The sequence below is a fragment of the Schistocerca nitens genome, chromosome 3 (assembly GCF_023898315.1).
Source record: "Schistocerca nitens isolate TAMUIC-IGC-003100 chromosome 3, iqSchNite1.1, whole genome shotgun sequence".
Lineage (NCBI taxonomy): Eukaryota > Metazoa > Arthropoda > Insecta > Orthoptera > Acrididae > Schistocerca > Schistocerca nitens.
The window spans coordinates 896,079,262-896,097,167 of record NC_064616.1 but is presented as its reverse complement, the minus strand read 5'-3'; the positions used below and the strand labels follow the sequence as shown (position 1 = coordinate 896,097,167).

Here is a 17,906-nt window from a genome sequence, read left to right as displayed (position 1 = left end):
ATCGAACATGTTCTGTTTGAAAGTTAGGCAAATTGGGGTTGTTTTTAATGTCTGTCATTTTCACAAAGAAAATGAAGAAATAGCTGGAACATGCGGTTCCTGGAAATGGAAAGTTGCTTTCACAGTGATATTCAGATTTGCTATAAATAACAAGACAGCTATTTCCAACAAGCATATTTGAAACATAATCTGACTGACCCATGTTTACTTTATGAAGTCGACAGAATCTTCACTCTAGAGGTTTCAGCAGTCAGTTCTAATTACATCTGGTCTCACAGTTACTACCTCATTATTGTCACATGAAAGCAATGTGTGGGTGAAACCTGTTATTGATTATCTTTATTATTTTTTCAATCTTTTTCGCTAATTTACCCTACATTCAATTTTAAATATTGTACTATCAATACAACTGAATTTTTTTTATTGCTGATGAAATGTTAAAATTGCAGATCAGTAAATTGGATATAATGAATGTCCCCTTCTGATGCCAGTGTATTGGAAAATCGTGGGTTTCTTCTCATATGTGCAAAAATGGAATAGGTTTAATGGCAGTGTGCCAAAATATTATGTTCTTGACGCATCAAATGTGGGTAAAAGTTTTTGACAGTCACTGCCATCATCTTTGTTAAGAGCAACATACTATCACAACTACCATAACGGCAGCCACTACAGTCAGTTGCTCCTGGTGTAGATGATCATATTGACAGCCAAAAGCCAGAGCTTTTATCCAGATTTCAGGTTTCAAGAAAACCAATAATGTATGCACACTTTAAGTTACATGCAGGTACTATGTCTTTGACTTCAAACAAGAGTGCAACAGATTAACATTCAGGAACATGAGGATGTGTGACTGAAATAGATTAGGCAAATTGTGTAAAATTCGTACTGTTAAAGTAGCCTTACATTTTTCTTTCTTAAATAGTGAAATTTTGTACAGTTTAATCATCTGAAATACTTTTATTATACTTTGTTGTAAAATTGGAATTATGAACAGTACAGTTTGTGTTGCTCCAAAATTCTGTGATTCAGAAGCACTCAGCCCTGAAATGAAACCTCTATGACCATACCTCTATTGAGTTTTAGCACTGTACATGATTGTTGCTGAACTCATGCCCTGAAATATAGTGTTCAATGAGTAAGATTGTCTAAGACCCTACTATCACAGTAAAATTCCAAGAATGTTGGTATCCAGCCTCTGTGGAAGAACGTTGAACTTGGTGGATTGAATGGGCTGCTCAAATTTTGTCTGAAAAACTATAACATGAATGTTACAAATAGAACTGTTTCTGCAACTTCTCATTTTGATCAGTAATTTGCTGGCCATTAGGATACCAGTACAAGTTAGTGCTGTTGGAAGATAAGTTAAATGACTTTGAAAGGAATGTAATGGAAAATCCAGGATATTGTTAAGAAGGATATAAGATAGTTATCAGGTGTATGGTAAAAAAGGAAGACTAAATAGCATTATGTTTTATTGTAGAGGAAGAGAACAGGAAGGAAATTCAGGTGTAGGTTTTTTTGTAAATAATAAAATTAAAAACAGTGTTATGAAAAGGATAGATTGCAACACACCGTAAAAATGATACATTGAGATGCAGACAGGCACAATGAAAAGACTATTACATATTGAACTTTCGGCCGGCCAGAACCTTCTCCAGAAAATCACACACACACACACACACACACACACACACACAGAGAGAGAGAGAGAGAGAGAGAGAGAGAGAGAGAGAGAGAGAGTTCACATTCATACAAGCAAGCACACATCACACACATGACTGCTATCTCCAGCCAGAATGCAAGTGCCACATTCACCAAAAGCAGCCATCCAAAGGGGTTGGGAAGGGGAAGGGATAGTAGAGGGGAGAGAAATAAACACCGTCTAGGGGTGCATGCAGGGTCTACATGGTGGCAGGACAGTGGTTGGGGGGTTGTGAGGAGAAGGGAGGGGAAAAGGAGAGCAGCAGAGAAGGGGAAAAGACTGGTTGGTGCATTGGTCGAGTACATCACACAGTGAGAGAGAGTGATTGTAAATTGGGAGGAGGTGGTAGGACAGAGGTGGCAGAAACTGTTGGGTGATGGTGTAGGAATAGTATGTTAATCTAGGTTGAGACCTGGATAATTTTGGGTGCAGAGAATGTGTTGTGAGGGTAACTCCCATCTGTGCAGTTCAGAAAAGCTAGTGGTAGACAGGATCCAAACAGCCTGGGTAGTGAAGTAGCTATTGAAATCAAGAATATTATGTTCTGCTGCATGTTGTACCACATGGTGGTCCATTTGGCCACAGTTTGGTGGTGGACATTCATTCTGCTTGACAGCTGGTTGGTAGTCATACCAATATAGAAATCTGTGTAGTGACTGCAGCATAGCTAGTATATGACGTGGCTGCTTTCAAAGGTGGCCAATCCTCTTATGGGGTTGGATAGTCCTGTGACAGGACTAGGATAGGCAGTGGTGGGTGAATGGATTGGGCAGGTCCTGCAGCTGGATGTTTCACTGGGATATGATCCCTGTGGCTATGGGTTGCGATTGGGAGTGGCATGGGGATGAACTAGGATGTTGTGGAGGTTGAGTGGGAAGGATCTTTGGTAGGGTATTATGAGAGATAATCAAAACCCTGACAAAGGTTCAGTTGTTCCAGCCTCAGATGGTATTGGGTGACAAAAGGGGCATTTCTCTATATCTGTTTCTTGGGGGAGGGGGGGGGGGGTTGTATACGACACAGGAAACCAGTTTGCAAACTCGGTCTGGGGATAGACCTGTCTGTGAAGGCTTTGGTGAGACCTTCAGCATACTGGGTGATTGGGGGCCTGGCGGGTGGGGGGTTCTTGTAACTGTAGATACGTCATTCCCAGGTGGCCTGGATGCATTGGAGAATTTTTTATATGGAAGGTATTGCAGCTGTCAAAATGCAGACATTGTTGGGGGTTGGTGACTTTAATGTGGACAGAGGTGCAGATGGAGCCATTAGAGAGGATAAGGTCAATGTCCAGGAAGGTGACACAATGGGCTTAGGACCAGGTAAAGCAGATGGGACAGAAGGTGTTGAAGTTGTAATGAGGAGAGGCTGTCTTGGCCCTGAGTACAGATCATAGAGATATCATCAATGAACCGGAACCAGACCAGGGGTTAGGGGTGTTGGGAGGCTAGGGAAGGATTCCTTGTGTGTTGGGATAAAGTTATTAAGGTGTATGAGGAATAAGCTAGGTGGTTTAGAGTCTGAAGGATGTTGGGAGTGGTAGTGTTCAATAACAGCAAAACTGTAGGTATGAGGGATGTTGGGAAGTGGTGTCAACAGTGTCTGGCAGGGATCCAGGAGGTAAGGGGTTGGCAATGGTGGAAAGTCAGTGAAGGAAGTGTTTGGTATGTTTGACATGGGAGGCTGTATTTCGGGCAGTTAGTTGGAGGTGTTGGTTAATGAGGATCAACATTTTTTTCAGTGGGCGCATAATAACAAATTGCAATGGAGTGGCAAGGGTTGTTGAGTTTGTGGATTTTGTGGAGCATGTAGATGGTGGGTGTGCAGGGTGTAATAGGGCTGAAGCGGGAAATTATTCAGGGGAGAGGATCTGAAAAGGGCCTAAGGCCTTAAGCAGAGATTGGAGTATATGTTGGACTTCTGGAATGGGTTCACTCTGGCAGAGTTTATAAATAGAAGAGTCAGACAATTGACAGAGACTTTCTGCCATGTAGCCATTTGATTCATAACAACAGTGGTGAAACCTTTGTCTGCAGGTCGGTTGATTAGGGCAGTATCTGTTTTCAGGCTATGTTTTACTGTCCTGTCTTCTGCTGAAAGGTTGACATTCTGAGGAAGGGATCAGGGGTAGAATGGTGAAATTGAAGAATACCTGAAGGTGGTGGTTAGGTGTGAGTGTTCTTCTTCTTCTTCTTCTTCTTCTTCTTCTTCTTCTTTTTTTTTGGGAAGGGGGGGGGGTGTGGAGGCATGCAGTTGGATGGTAGTATAAACTGGGATAGACAGGGTTCAATGTTGATATTAGGTTGGCTTTTGCTGGAGAGAATGGCAAAGAAGTGTTTGCATTGCAGGTGTCAGGAGAACGAGAGTAGGCCTTGGACAAGTGCAACGTGATTAAATTTGGGTTTAGCGCTAAAGGTAAGGCATTTGGTTAGGACTGGTGCTCAGGATTTTGGTGGAAAGGATTTGCTCTGGATTTAGTGGAGTGTTGGTAGGTGACAGTTATGAAGGAATCATAAATTTTAGCAAGGTCTGTTTTATAAATAAGTGGAATATATTGTTAGGAAATCATCCAGTGTGGTCACATTCTGATGAAAAAGTGAAAGACTTCTGGGTTATAGAAACATAGATTACGGTAAATCTCGCTACAAAACAATAATGTAGGACTTAAACATGGAAGTAGGATAAAAAAATAAAAATTTGTCAGTTTGAAACTTTGGGTAAAACTGCAGAAAAGACACATGTTAAATGTTCGTAGAATTTGCGAAGAACAGCAGCATATTAACACTTAACATATTCACCCAGAAGAAAACAAACTTGACAAGGGCCAAATGGAATAAAAATGAAATTGATTTTGTGTTGTTGAACCATAAAGATATACAGGATATAACTACTTTAAACAAATTTACGTCTACATATGTATTCCGCAAGACACTGCACGAGAACTGAGTCACCTTCTTTCCAAGTATTCACATCTAATTTTCCAGAGTGAGGGCTATACTGTCCTGTTACATTCCTAGTGACATTTTTCTGAATTTACTCCATGTATATGATAATGCCTGCTGGTAAAGACTCCGAATGCCGTCATATTGTACGCAATTTCCTTTGTAGATGGACTGTACATTCCTAGTACCTTTCCAACATATTTAATTTCTTCCATTTGCCTTTCCTGAAAATGATTTTGTGTTATTGTCCCAGTTTACATTAATTCTTAATATTACCTCTAAATACTTGGACGATGTGAAATGCTCAAGATGTTTAACACTAACCTTCTAATTGGATTATTTCTCTTTCTCATAGGCATTAAGTTGTATTCTCCACATTTAAAAGCTACAGTTCATTACATGTAGTGGAAATTTTGTCTAAATCATTTTGCATTTCCCTATCGCCCATCAACAATACTTTCCTGTAGATTACAGCATCCATTAATGAACAATTGTGCTGTGTTGCTGGCCCTGCCTGGTAAATTGTTTACACATATTGAGAACATTAGAGGCTCTGTTATGTTTCTTTGGGGCACACTCATCATTACTTTCATTTTTTCAAAATTCTGCATAGGTATAACATACTGAATTCTGTTAGTATAATATTCATCGCTCTGATATTATTATTATTATTATTATTGTTATTATTAATATTATTATTATTATGTACATTTCTGCAACTACTGAAACGATACAGGATTTGGGATGGACATCATTAAAACAAAGGTGTTTTTCGTTGCAGCGGAATCTTCTCACGAAATTCCAATCACCAACTTGGAAAAATGCAAAAATATTTTGTTGACAGCGGTCTACATAGGGAGAAATGATCACCGTGATGAAATAAGGGAAATCAGAGCTCATACAGAAAAACATAGGTGTTTGTTCTTTCCACACACTATACGAGATTAGGATCATAGAGAATTGTGAAGGTGGTTCGATGAACCCTCTGCCAGGCACTTAAATGCAAGTTGCAGAGTATTGATGTAGATGTAGAAGTTATGTTCAGAAGCATGTTGTGCCAAAGGGTGGTTCACTTTGCTCTTGGCCACAGTTTGGCGGGGGCCATTCATCCTGGTGGACAGCTGTTTGGTAGTCCACCAATATAAAAAGCTGTGCAATGATTGCACCAGAGCTCGTAAATGACATGGCTGCTTTCACAGATGGCATTGCCCCTAATGGGGTAGGATAAACCTGTGACAGAGTTGGAATAAGAAATGTTGGGTGGGTGGATTGGGCAGGTCTTGCACCTGGGTCTTCCACAGGGTGTGGCAAGGGTTTGGGGTTGGGAGTGGTGTAGGGATGGACTAGGATGTTGGGGAGGTTGGATGGTGGAACACCACTTCAGTGGGAAGGATCTCAGATAGTATGTCCATCATTCCAGGGCATGATGATAGGTATTCAAAGCCCTGGCGAAAGATGTGGTCAAGTTGTTCCTGTGCAGAGTGGTACTGGGTAATGAAGGGGGCATTCCTTTGTAGCTGGTTCTTGGGGGTGGTGCTAAGATTGGGGTTGCAAGGGGAAATGGCACAGGAGATGTGTTTGCAGACTAGGTCTGTTAAGGGCTGAATGAGACCCACAACGTACTATGTGAGGGAGTTCTTGTTACTGAGGCACACCATCCACAGGTGGCCATGCAGTATGGTAGGGATTTTTTTGTTGTGAAAGGGATGTCAGCTGTCGAAATGCAGGTTATTAAATAAACAGTTTAAATTGCAAATATGTAGGGTCCTGAACAGACCAGTTGTAACCTAATGGATGTTAAACATTGATGATAAAGAATACTGATAAGCAGCAGCTCAGGATATTTGAATAGAGAATTCTGCAAGATCAGTGGGGTAGTTCAGCATATCAATGGTTCCTGGGAATCTAGAAAGAATGTTGAGTTGGGCCACCTCATACAAGAAGCTAACATCATAAGATTAGCCTGGCACAAACCAGGAGTCACTCCTTCAGTGCTTAGGATTGATACTGGAAGAATGACTAGAAAGGTCTTTGAATAGAGGCCAACTGGGAGAAGACAGGTTTAAACCAGAAAAGTAGTGGGTAGACAATGTGGAAGAAGATACAAAATTTCTGAGTCAGAGAACAGTTGAGAAATGCACTGGAGAGGGCAGAATGGTGGAACTTAGTTGAATAGACTAAGACCCACATAAAGTTGTTATGCCATGAGAAGAACAATTATATCTGCAAAGCTACTCTATATGAGTGTATCTCGGTTAGTATTCCGTGATACAGTACATTTTCTTAACACCTTTCGGAAATCTGAGAAGAAGGGATTTACCTATTCACTGCATTTTCTGTTTGCAAGATATCATGTATGAATAAAGAATTTCATAAGCTTAGTATATGCCCTAGGGCCTTGCAACAGATACATGGTATGTAATTATGTGCATCTGATATTTTACCCTTTTCATAACCAGGAGTCATTTGCACTTTTTTTCCCATTGCCACAAAAGAGATTCTCTATAAATATGAGCTAGAAAAGGGGTTAATTCTGTACTGGAATATTGTCAGTGTCAGGGTGTGGTGCCTTATTTGTTTTAAATAGTCTTAATTGCTTTTAAATATCAGGCTTGCTTATATTGATAATGCTCATTTGTGAGTCTTTATGGTGGTCAATCATTTATATGGTATTATCATCATGTGTGAATAAATTTTTAAAAACAGAACTTAATATTTCTGTCTACTGTCTTCAGTTTCGAGAATAGATGAATCTGTGAGATGCTGAATGGAAGGCTTTGATCCCTCCATTGAAATTACATATGATCAAAACTTATGAGTGTGTCATGATACATCTGTCAAAAGATCTGATTGAACATTTTTGTAGGCTCCATGCATACTCTTTCATGTGGATGCACAAGTTGCTGTCAAGTTTTCTGTATCAGTTTCCATGTTTTTGCAACCTCCTTTGAGGGTGTACCATTAGACCAAAATTAATCTTTGCTTCCTCTTATTACGTGTAACACATATGTAGATTGTGATTCATAAAGTATTTGGCATTTTCCACATCTGAACTAAATGTTTCGCAGTTTGACCTTGAAGTAAGTAGGTACTGGCAGTCTGTTAGTTTGACCAAACGAAAATACTCCCCTAATGTTTCATTTAATAGCTTCACTAATCCCCCTCTATCAGTTGTGACGTGCTTCGAAGGATCAGCTCTGTTTCTAGCCAGGTTGTGTTAAATATTTCTTTTGTGTCTGAATTGCTGGACTAGTTGAAATATTTCGAGTTTCTACTGACTGTGGACTTTTACGACGTAGAGTAAAAATGGATACTCATCAGGAAATATATGTCATGAGGGGTAATTTAAGAATATGGAGATACATTAACTCAAATTAAACACCATGTTCAGCATATTAAAAAATGATAATTGTTTAGACATCGGTGAGAGAGGCAAGTACTTAAGGAAGATGCTTAAACAGATAACAAAAGATGCTGCTGGTGTGAACAACTTTATTGGATTGGGAAAAGAGGGATATCTCAAGTGGACTGAGAGGTGGCTGTGAAAGAGAATGCAACTTTCAGGCAGACAGAATGTGCTTAATTAAATAAAGTAGTTTGTAAATGTGTTCAAGCTGAAAATATGTATTATGGAAATATGGTTAGAGAAACAGGAATGAAGGAGACAAAGTGTTTGGTGGAAAACACATTTCATTTGTTGGCATTTGAGATATGAAGGAAAGCACCTGGGGACGATGTTTCAGCAGATGTGATTAACAGTGGAGGAAACAATATTTACAGAATGTCTATGGAAGAAGACAATTCTCCAAAGCTGGAACAAGACAGAAATTTCCAGATTGAGTCATTCATTCTGCAGCAGTGTGCACACCATGAAGCTTCAAAGGAGTGCATACTCCACTGCAGAGTGAAAGATTCGTCCTGGGAATAATCCCAGAGGTTGTGGCTAACTGTTCTCCAAAACGTCTCTTCTTGCAGGAGTGTTTGTCATACAAGGAATGCAATTATACATCTGTAGTGTGTGGAAGGTAGGAATGAGGTATTGCCAAAAGTGAAACTGTGAGTGGATGGGGAGTCACACCGAGATAGCTCAGTCAATACAAACATTATCCCCAAGTCAAGGTTTTGGTTTATAGTCATAGTTTGCCAACCAGAAAGTTTCGAACCTGTGCACAGTCAACTGCAGAGTGAAAGACTCGTAGTGGAACTGACACTTGCTCGTGGCACATTGCCAACAACTGTCAATTTACACGTGCCATTACAAACACTGATAGGAGAAACTCATTTTCAAGGTGTGCAATAGCAGTATGGCACATCTACGACGTAGAGATGGTATGTAAAGTCATTGTAGTGATTATAACATAGTCAAATATCCAAGAAACTTAGCAGAATGAGCCCACTTACCAGTACAATGTTTCGCCCTCTCTGGCCTGGATGAATGCACAGACACTGTTGAGAAGAGTGTCACAAAACCATTGTACCCTCTCCTTAGGCAAGCCGACTCTCAGCCATTGTAACTGGTCCTTGATATCGTGTATATTGGCACTGGGTTGGAGTTGTTGTCCGAGCTACTGGGGGTGGATCAGGGATTTTGTTGGCAACAGAAGTACCTCCATATCACACAGTCTGTAGACACACATGCCTTGTGAAAAATGGTACTACAGTACTGTTGCATGAGAAGTAACACACAAGGATGTAGAATGTGCGTGACATACCACTGTACCTTCACAGTTCCGTCGATCACTAACAGCCATGATCTTAAGTCATACTCGATGGCTCACCCCACCATGATGTCAGAAGTAACATTGCTGTCTCTCTCCAAAACATTGGAAAAATTGTACCTCTCAAAGGTTGCCACCATACTTGCTGATGATAGTCGTCTGGGATGGTGCAGAACTGCAGTTCATCACTGAACACAATACAACATTTGTGTTATGGTGTTGGTGACAGCCTACAAGTGACACAGTAATTCCCTAGTCCGCCTGCTGCTAGTCTCCAATAGAGCTCCTTATACTCTCCTTAAACTTGCCAACGAGTCCAGTGATGTCATCTCTGAACTCGGTCTCCATATCCTCAGAAACTTGTCTCTGCCACTGGCCATTTAATCATTAGCTCATCATTTGAATATTGTAAGATACAATTGGACTCTACCTGTACAGATAGGAGAACAAGTTTACAAGTACAACAGAGAACTTGGGGCATTGCTGCTACTGCCACCCTTCCCCGGGTCTCGCAACTCTTTTGTGAGTATATACTTGGCTACAACGGGATCATAGCCTTTGCAGCATCACCTCTTTTCCCTGCTGCATGCTTGTATTTCCACTATCCCTTTCTCCTTCTGCCTCTCCACCGGATGGTTTTCTTGGTGCCGTCCCTGCTTGGACCTGGTTTATGATTGGGCCTTGAGTTTCCACTTGTGGCATATTCCACAAGTTTTCATCAAATAAGATACATGATCCCAACTGTTGGGTTTGACCTGCCACCAGTTTTCAAAACTCTCCAGAGGTGTGGATCGTGCAAGGAACATTGCCCAATGCGATGTGTGTTCCACCTTTGTGTGTTTCCATCAGTGCACCCTCCTTTAATACTGTAACACCCCCAAAACCTAGCACAGTAGCCACCACATAGTGGGTTGGGTTGTCAAGTACCTGCATGGTAGTAGCCTCCCGACCACGGAGGGATTGCACTATTTGTACCTGAGCTGAAAACTCCCCATGCATGCCAAGGAGTATGTGCTCATTTTGACTGGGGCAAAGGGACTCCGAGCAGTGGATTGGTGGCAAGGTAGCTGTTGCTGAGGCTGGGTGGCACACATGGAGGGAGTCCCTATTCGGAGTTGGTGGCACCATGGTGGATCAGCCGCAAATGAAGCGGATGAAGTTATCTCCTGCTGGTGGCCACACAGCTCCAGCAGTCTCTATGAAAGAACAGTCGTCTTTCAACACAAAGAGATACAACCTTAAAATGTTCCGTTCTGGCTACACCATGAGAGAAACGTATGGCGAGACGGCAAGCAGATCAGTACTCACCACAATACTTGGTTCATACAAGGATTGATGGTGATTCCTTCTCGGCCACAAAGCCCTTGTTCTTTGTAGAGAACTTAGATGAAAAGTTTTGCAAAGTGACTGCCATCTCTAAAATTAAAAATGGATCAGTTCTGATAAAAATAGCATCCTCTGCCCAGTGATGGGCGCTGCTCACTTGTAACATTCTGGGTAACATAACAGTGACTGTCACTCTCCATAACAGTCTGAATTTGGTTCAGGACATCATTTTCCACAGAGACCTGCTCTTACAATCTGGTGATGAGCTATGCACCAACTTGCAGCCTGGAGTGATGGACTGTACACATTGTCCATTGTGTACATAGGAGGTCTAGCTCATGGTCCCGCGGTAGAGTTCTCAATTCCCAAGCACAGGTCCCGGGTTAAATTCCTGGCAGGGTCAGGGGTTTTCACCTGCCTCGAGATGACTGGGTGTTGTGTTGTCTTCATCATCATCATCATCATCATCATCATCCATCCCCATTATGGTCGGAGGAAGGCAATGGCAAACCACCTCCACTAGGACCTTGCCTAGTACGGCAGTGAGGGTCTCCCGCATCGCTCCCCTATGCTCTGTCAAGGAGTATGGGACTTCATTGTCATCAAGGACAAAAGGGTTGCTACTGGTGCCTTCGTCTTGGCTTTTAAGGCCGGTATGCAACTTGGTAGTAATGGCATACCAATGTGATGTGAAACTGCATGTTGGGCTACCCCCCTTCCCCCTTATCCAGGGCTTCAAGTGCTTGAAATTGGGGCACGTCTTCTCGTCGCAACGCTAGCCCCATCTGTAGGGATTGTGAACAAACGCTGCATGCGAACACTCCCTGTGCACCCCCATGGGGTCCACAACTCTTTCGTGGATATGTGCATGGTGAGCACGGGATCCCGAGCTAGTGCAGCTCCCTTTTCTTTTCCAGGGTGCATACCTTACCTTTTCACGTCCCTCCCTGTCCTGTATCCTTTGCCCCTCCCCCCTCCTCTCCTCACCCCACACCTCCCCTTCCCCTTCTCTTTGGGTGTATGTTGTGTGCTTAGGTCCGGAGACGGGCGCTTGTCAATGTAAGACATGGTTTCTCTTCTTTTATCTCTCTAATGGAAAGTCTCTGCCCTTAATTTGTCCTTCTCTTTACTTTCTTCTCCATTGCAGCGTTTGAGAATTTTTCTCTTCTTTCCTTTTCTTTGTTTCTTCCTTTCTCTTTCTTTCCTCCCTGTGCGTGTCTGAAGGCCAACCCGTGTGTTACCGGTGATAGGGTAACATGTAATTCCCTGCCCCAGGTAGACAAGTAGGACACATACGTACCCCCTGGTAAAGGCCAGGCCCAGGGAGGGATGATTACCTGAGCTGGTATCTTTGGAACGTGCCGATTGGCCCCTCCGCCCATTTCTCAGGAGGTGTGACCTGAGGTGTGGACAAACACCTAAGATGTGAGTGCCCTCAGAGAGGAACCCCACTAGCAAGGAGTGTGCCATCGGAGATGCCAGTAATCATGGGGGATCCTTTTGCAGTGGTTTCTTCTACTTCTACAACTTCTGCCCACAAGAGGAATCTAGATGAGTTTCAGCCACGGACAATTCTTCTGTCAGTGCCAAAGTTCCTAGTTGTCTCTTGGTCTGACAAAGGCCAAGACATCTCTACAGTCAGCCCTTTCATTATTCAGAAAGGTGTCGACGCAATTGCAGATCCTGTAAAGTCTTGTTCCCAGTTACAAAATGGCACCTTGTTGTTAGAAACAGACAGTGCCCTCCAGGTACATAAATTGCTTACTGCTACACACCTTCCCTGCCTAGGTGGAAGCACACCTTACTTTAAATTGATTGCACAGGCTGGTTTACGCAAGATCACTCGATGGATTATCCAATGAGGACATTCAAAATTACCTGTCTGATCAAGTTGTAATGGCTGAACATTGATTCATGAAAAGGGCTGAAAAGGAAGGAAGTGGTACCGACTGGCACTCTCTTCTTGACGTTTGACAGAGTTCAACTTCCATCGAACATTAAAGCGGAATATGGGATGATTTCAGTTTGCCCTTACATCCCCAACCCTACGCGTTGCTATCAGTGTCAACAGTTTAATCGTACCAGCCAGCTGTGTTCCAATATGGCCAAATGCATTACGTGTGGCAGGGATGCCCTTGAGGGTGATTGTCCATCAACTGTATGGGTGACCACGCTGCTTGCTCTAGAGATTACCCTATTTTTAAAGATGATAGAGTTATTGAGGAAATCCGAATGAAGAAAATGGCATCTACTTTTGCTGCTCATAAGTTATTCACCAGTAGGTAGCCCACTGTGCTACCAGCAGGTAAATAAATATAGCATTGTCCTCGACCTACTAAGGAGGTAGCCACGCAGACTTACGATCTCACCTTTAGCGCCACGGTCGTCAAATCAGCCAGCCCAAAGATCGTTCAACTTCCCCACTATCACCCGCCCTTTCTAAGGCTCAACCTTCATCGGCTCCTGCTACGTCACGGGCCCCAAAATCAGACACCCAGACTTCCAAAAAAGAGCCTACCCGTGAAGATTTTTTACCTACCCAGACCTCACAACCATCAACTCCTCCCTCATCTCAACATCCTGCTTCCAAGGAGACTCATAAGAAACAAAGTTCCTCTCCTTCTCCACCACGGTGTGTCCATTCTACAGCACCACCCAGCAGTAGACGCCCTCGGCCACCTTCCATGTCACCAAGATGCACCACTGGCAGCCAATGAACTAGCCGATCGCTGGCAACAGGAGCTAACCCCCCTCGCCCCCCTCCCCTTCCCCCCCCCCCCTCCCCTGAACAACCTATGGGTCAGGATATTCTGCCTCTGGCTGAATGACATTCCACGCTGTCGGCCGCTGGCTATCAGCGGTCGTTGAGCTGACGGCAACTGTGGTGAGATTTTTCCCTTTTCTGTCCAACCTATGTCAGTTATCCATTGGAATACCCGCGGAATTCGCTCCAGTCAGGATGAATTGTCAATCCTCTTATGATCCTACCCTCCAGTCATCTTCTGTCTTCAGAAAGCAAAGCTATGTCCCCATGATAACTTTGTCTTCCCTCATTCCCAATGAGTCCGGTTTGATCTCCCAACTGTTGATGGTGCTCCGGCACACGGGGCACTTAATATTCTTTTTCATTATACTATCCATTATCACCCAATCCCCTTACACAGTTCCTTCCAAGCTGTCATTGTATGTCTTTCCCTTTCTGGATACACCTTGTCTTTGTACCATATACATTCCATCATCCACACCAATGGCAAGAACCGATCTCCTTCATCTCCTTGGTCAGCTCCCAGACCCCTTTTTGCTAGTTGGGGACTTCAACGCCCATCACCCGCTTTGGGGATCTCGGTGTCCTTGTCCGAGAGGCTCCCTATTGATTGACCTATTCCACCAAGCGGATCTGGTTCGCCTCAACACTTGGGAACCTACATTTTTGTCTGGCTCGACGTCATTCTACTCTCATTTGGACCTTTCCAGCGGTACTGTTCAGCTAGCTCAGCACTTTTGAATGGTTTGCTGATACACACTCGATTGACCATTTTCCCTGTGTCCATCGATTACAGCCACAACTGCCATCTATTTGCCCAGGATGATGGCAGTTTTCCCAAGCTGATTGGACACTTCCTCCTCTCTAGCAACGTTTGATGACCGTCAATTTACTAGCATTGACCATCAGGCCACTCATATGTTACGGAAGTTATTCTTACAGCTGTGGCACTTTCACTTTCAATACCATGTACCCCCCCCTCCCCCCCCCCCCCCAACTTCCAGTTTTCTCCCAGTAAGTCCGTTTATGTAAATTTTTGGTGTCATACGAAGTTTTATCTGCCTTCCGTACATCTAGGCCCCTGTTGACCTTCCGTTTGCGGATGTCACCAAAGTCTTGGGACTTAAGTTTGACAGAAAACTGTGCTGGTCTTCCCACATTTCATATCTTTCGCCTCACTGTCTGCAATTCCTCAACGTCCCCCCCCATGTTCTGCATAGTACCTCCTGGGGAGCGGACCGAGTGGTCCTCCTCTGCCTATCTCGCACCTTCATGCACTCAAAATTGTCCTATGAAAGCATAGTTTACTCCTCTGCACAGCCATCTGTTCTTTGGCATCTAGACTTTGTCCACCACTGTGGACTGCGTTTAGCATCTGGAGCTTTTTACACCAGGCCCGTGGAGAGCCTTTACACTGAGACTGCTGAACCTCCACTGTCCAATCGGCGAACTGTCCTTCTGAGTCATTATGCTAGTCATCTGTCTTCCCTGCCTGCTTATCCGACCCATGCCCTTTTTTCTGACACCTCCTTGGATTTAGGGTATGCAGGACACCCTTCCTCTCTACTGCCACTGGGAGTCCACTACCATCAACTGCTACGTTCCCTTCCAATTTCCTAAAACTTTCTTGACAAATGGGGGTACGGCGCCACCTTGGCTTTGCCCCCAGACGTGCCTTCTCTGTGACCTTTGTCAGCTTCCCAAGGCATTTGCCGTTCTATGCGCACAAATGGAGGATGCCACATTTATTTACACCGACGACTCAAAGACCGCCTTTGGTGTTGGGAGTGCCTATATTGTTGGCGACCCCCCAATTAGATTTCAGATTCCCGACCAGAGTTCGGTTCTTACTGTGGAGCTTTACACTGTTCTCCAGGCTGTCCAATACATCCATTGCCATAAACAGATTCAGTATATTATATGCACGGATTCGCTAATCTCTCTTCTCAACCTCCAAACACTTTATCCTGTCCACCATCTGGTCCATCGGATTCAGGACTGTATCCACATGCTCATCTTGGGGGGCATCTCTGTGGCATTCCTCTGGGTCCTAGGACATGTTGGTATCTGCGGAAACAAAGCAACCGATGTAGCGGCAAAGGCTGCAGTCTCTCTTCCTTGGCCCGCGGCTTGCATGTTTCCCTTTGCCGAACTACAGAGCATTTTATGTCGTAGTGTTGCTCTTTTATGGCACACACATCGGTCATCACTTTCTGATAATAAATACTTAACATAAAACCTCTTCCCTGTGCTTGGACTTCTTCCTTCCTGCCTTGTCAGAGAAGGGGGTAATTTTAACTAGACTCTGAATTGGGCTCTGTCTTTTTGGCCATCGACATCTTGTAAGTGGCAATCCTCCCCCGCTTTGTCCCTCTGCTCTCAACTGTGGACGGTTAGACACTTTCTACTTCAGTGCCCCTGTTTTAATCCGCTATGCACCTGTTTACAGCTGTCGCCTGAGATGTCTTCCCTTTTAGCAGATGACACATGCCCAACAGGTTGCGTCCTTGAGTTTATCAGTGTTAAGTGAGATGACATCATTCATTTGACACCCTTTTCAGGGAAAACCACCCCCCTTCAATAGCAATTTCCTAAAATTTCCTTCAATTTTTAGAGTCCCTCCTTGAGTTTCGCTCCCATTCCTGCTGATTTAAATTTTGGTTTTTTACCCTTCACTAAGCCACAGAATGGGTGCTTATGACCGTAGCAGTTTTGTGCCCTAAAACCAGGCTGCTGGTCACAGGGCTTCGTGATCTTGCTCTTTACCCGAAACTCATTCAGAGAAGCTCACACAATCATCAAAATCCTCTTAGGAGAGTAAAGGCAAGAAAAAGTCCTCCAAGAAGAAGCCCATTCTGGTGACCCCCATGCCACCAAATCCCACCTGTTCCACTCCTGAGGCCGAGGTAGAGATTCTAGTGGCCCCTGAGACACAACGGAACCCGAAACCTATATATATTGATGCCATAACCCCTCAACCAGTGGCAGCAGGTGACCCTAAGGAATAACCTGCCCCCTTGGTCTCTTCATGGCCTCACTGTACGTTGACATTTTTCTCCAGTGGAATTGTGGCAGTTTTTCCACCACTTGGCTGAGTTATGACATCTGTTAACACACAACCTGGCTTCTGCATTGCCGTCCAGGAGACTTGGTTTCCAGTAAGGCAGACGCAATGCCTTTGTGGATACTGGGGATATTATAAGAATCATGCTGCGTATGACAGGTTGTCAGGAGTTTGCAAATGTGTTCTAGACAGTCTGTATAGCAAACTCGTGCTTATTAATACACCTTTGGAGACTGTGGCTGTTTGGATAAGAGCATTTCAGGATATTACCATCTGCAATATTTACCTCCATGTCAGTGGTGAAGTGTCTCAGAACATACTATTTTCACTGGTTTCTCAGCTCCTCCACCTTTCCTAAATTGGGTGATTTCAACATCAGTAACCCTTTGTGGGGTGGAACAATGGTCATTGGCCATGGTAAAGACCTCGAAACTATATTGGCACAACTTGACTTTTGCCTCTTGAATACTGGTACCCCCAACACACTTTAGTGTGGCACACAGAACCTTCTTGGCCATAGACATTTCCATTTGCAGTCTTTGTCTTCTCCCATCCATCCCTAGAGGGTCAATGGTGACGTGTGTTGTAGTGACCACTTCTCAATGTTCCTGTACCTCCTTCAGTGTTACTCCCCTGGACGCCTGCCCAGAAGGGCTCTCAACAGTACTGACAGGGATGCTTTCACCTCTGCTGTCTGCCTTGGCTCCCTGCCACTCGGAGATATCAATGATGTAGTCCAGAATATAACTACAGCAATTCTTTTGGCAAATGATTTAGGGATCCCCTCTTCCTTGTGCCCGCCGTGATGGAAGACAGTTCCTTGGTGGTCCTTGAAACACAGAGGACGTTCAAGATCATAGGCAGGCTCTCCAACTTCATAAGTGGCACTTACCGATGTAGCATCTCATTGCCTTTAAGCAGCTCTGTGCCCAGGTCTGCCACCTTATAAAGAGACTGAAGTGAGAATGTTGGGAACAGTATGTTTCAACCATTGGAGCATGTACCTCCTTCACAGGTTTGGGCTAAGATCAGACATGTCTATAGATACCAGATACCTGCAGGTGTACCTGGTATTACCTTGAATGGCACTGTCTACACTGACCAGACACTGTTGCGGAACGTTTTGTTCTGCACTACTCTCAAGCATCAGCATCTGAGAATTAACCTGCCTTTTGTATCCTAAAACAACGGTTGAAATGAAAGCAATTATCTTGTACTACACACCACCTGGAGCTGTACAATGCTCCATACAGTAAGTGAGAATTCATCAGTGTCCTCGCACACTGCCCTGATACAGCCCCAGGTCCAGACTGCATCCACAACCAAATGATCAAGCACCTACTGGTGGATTGTCATCATCATATCCTTGCCATCTTTAACCACATCAGGCACG

The 17,906-nt window shown here is 43.9% G+C and overlaps 1 protein-coding gene across 3 annotated transcripts in view; it reads left to right on the top strand.

Annotated features, from left to right (window-relative positions):
* LOC126248953 (orphan steroid hormone receptor 2-like) overlaps positions 1-17,906 on the top strand; it is a 130,665-nt gene that overhangs the window by 90,337 nt on the left and 22,422 nt on the right. The gene's annotated exons all lie outside the window — the stretch shown is intronic.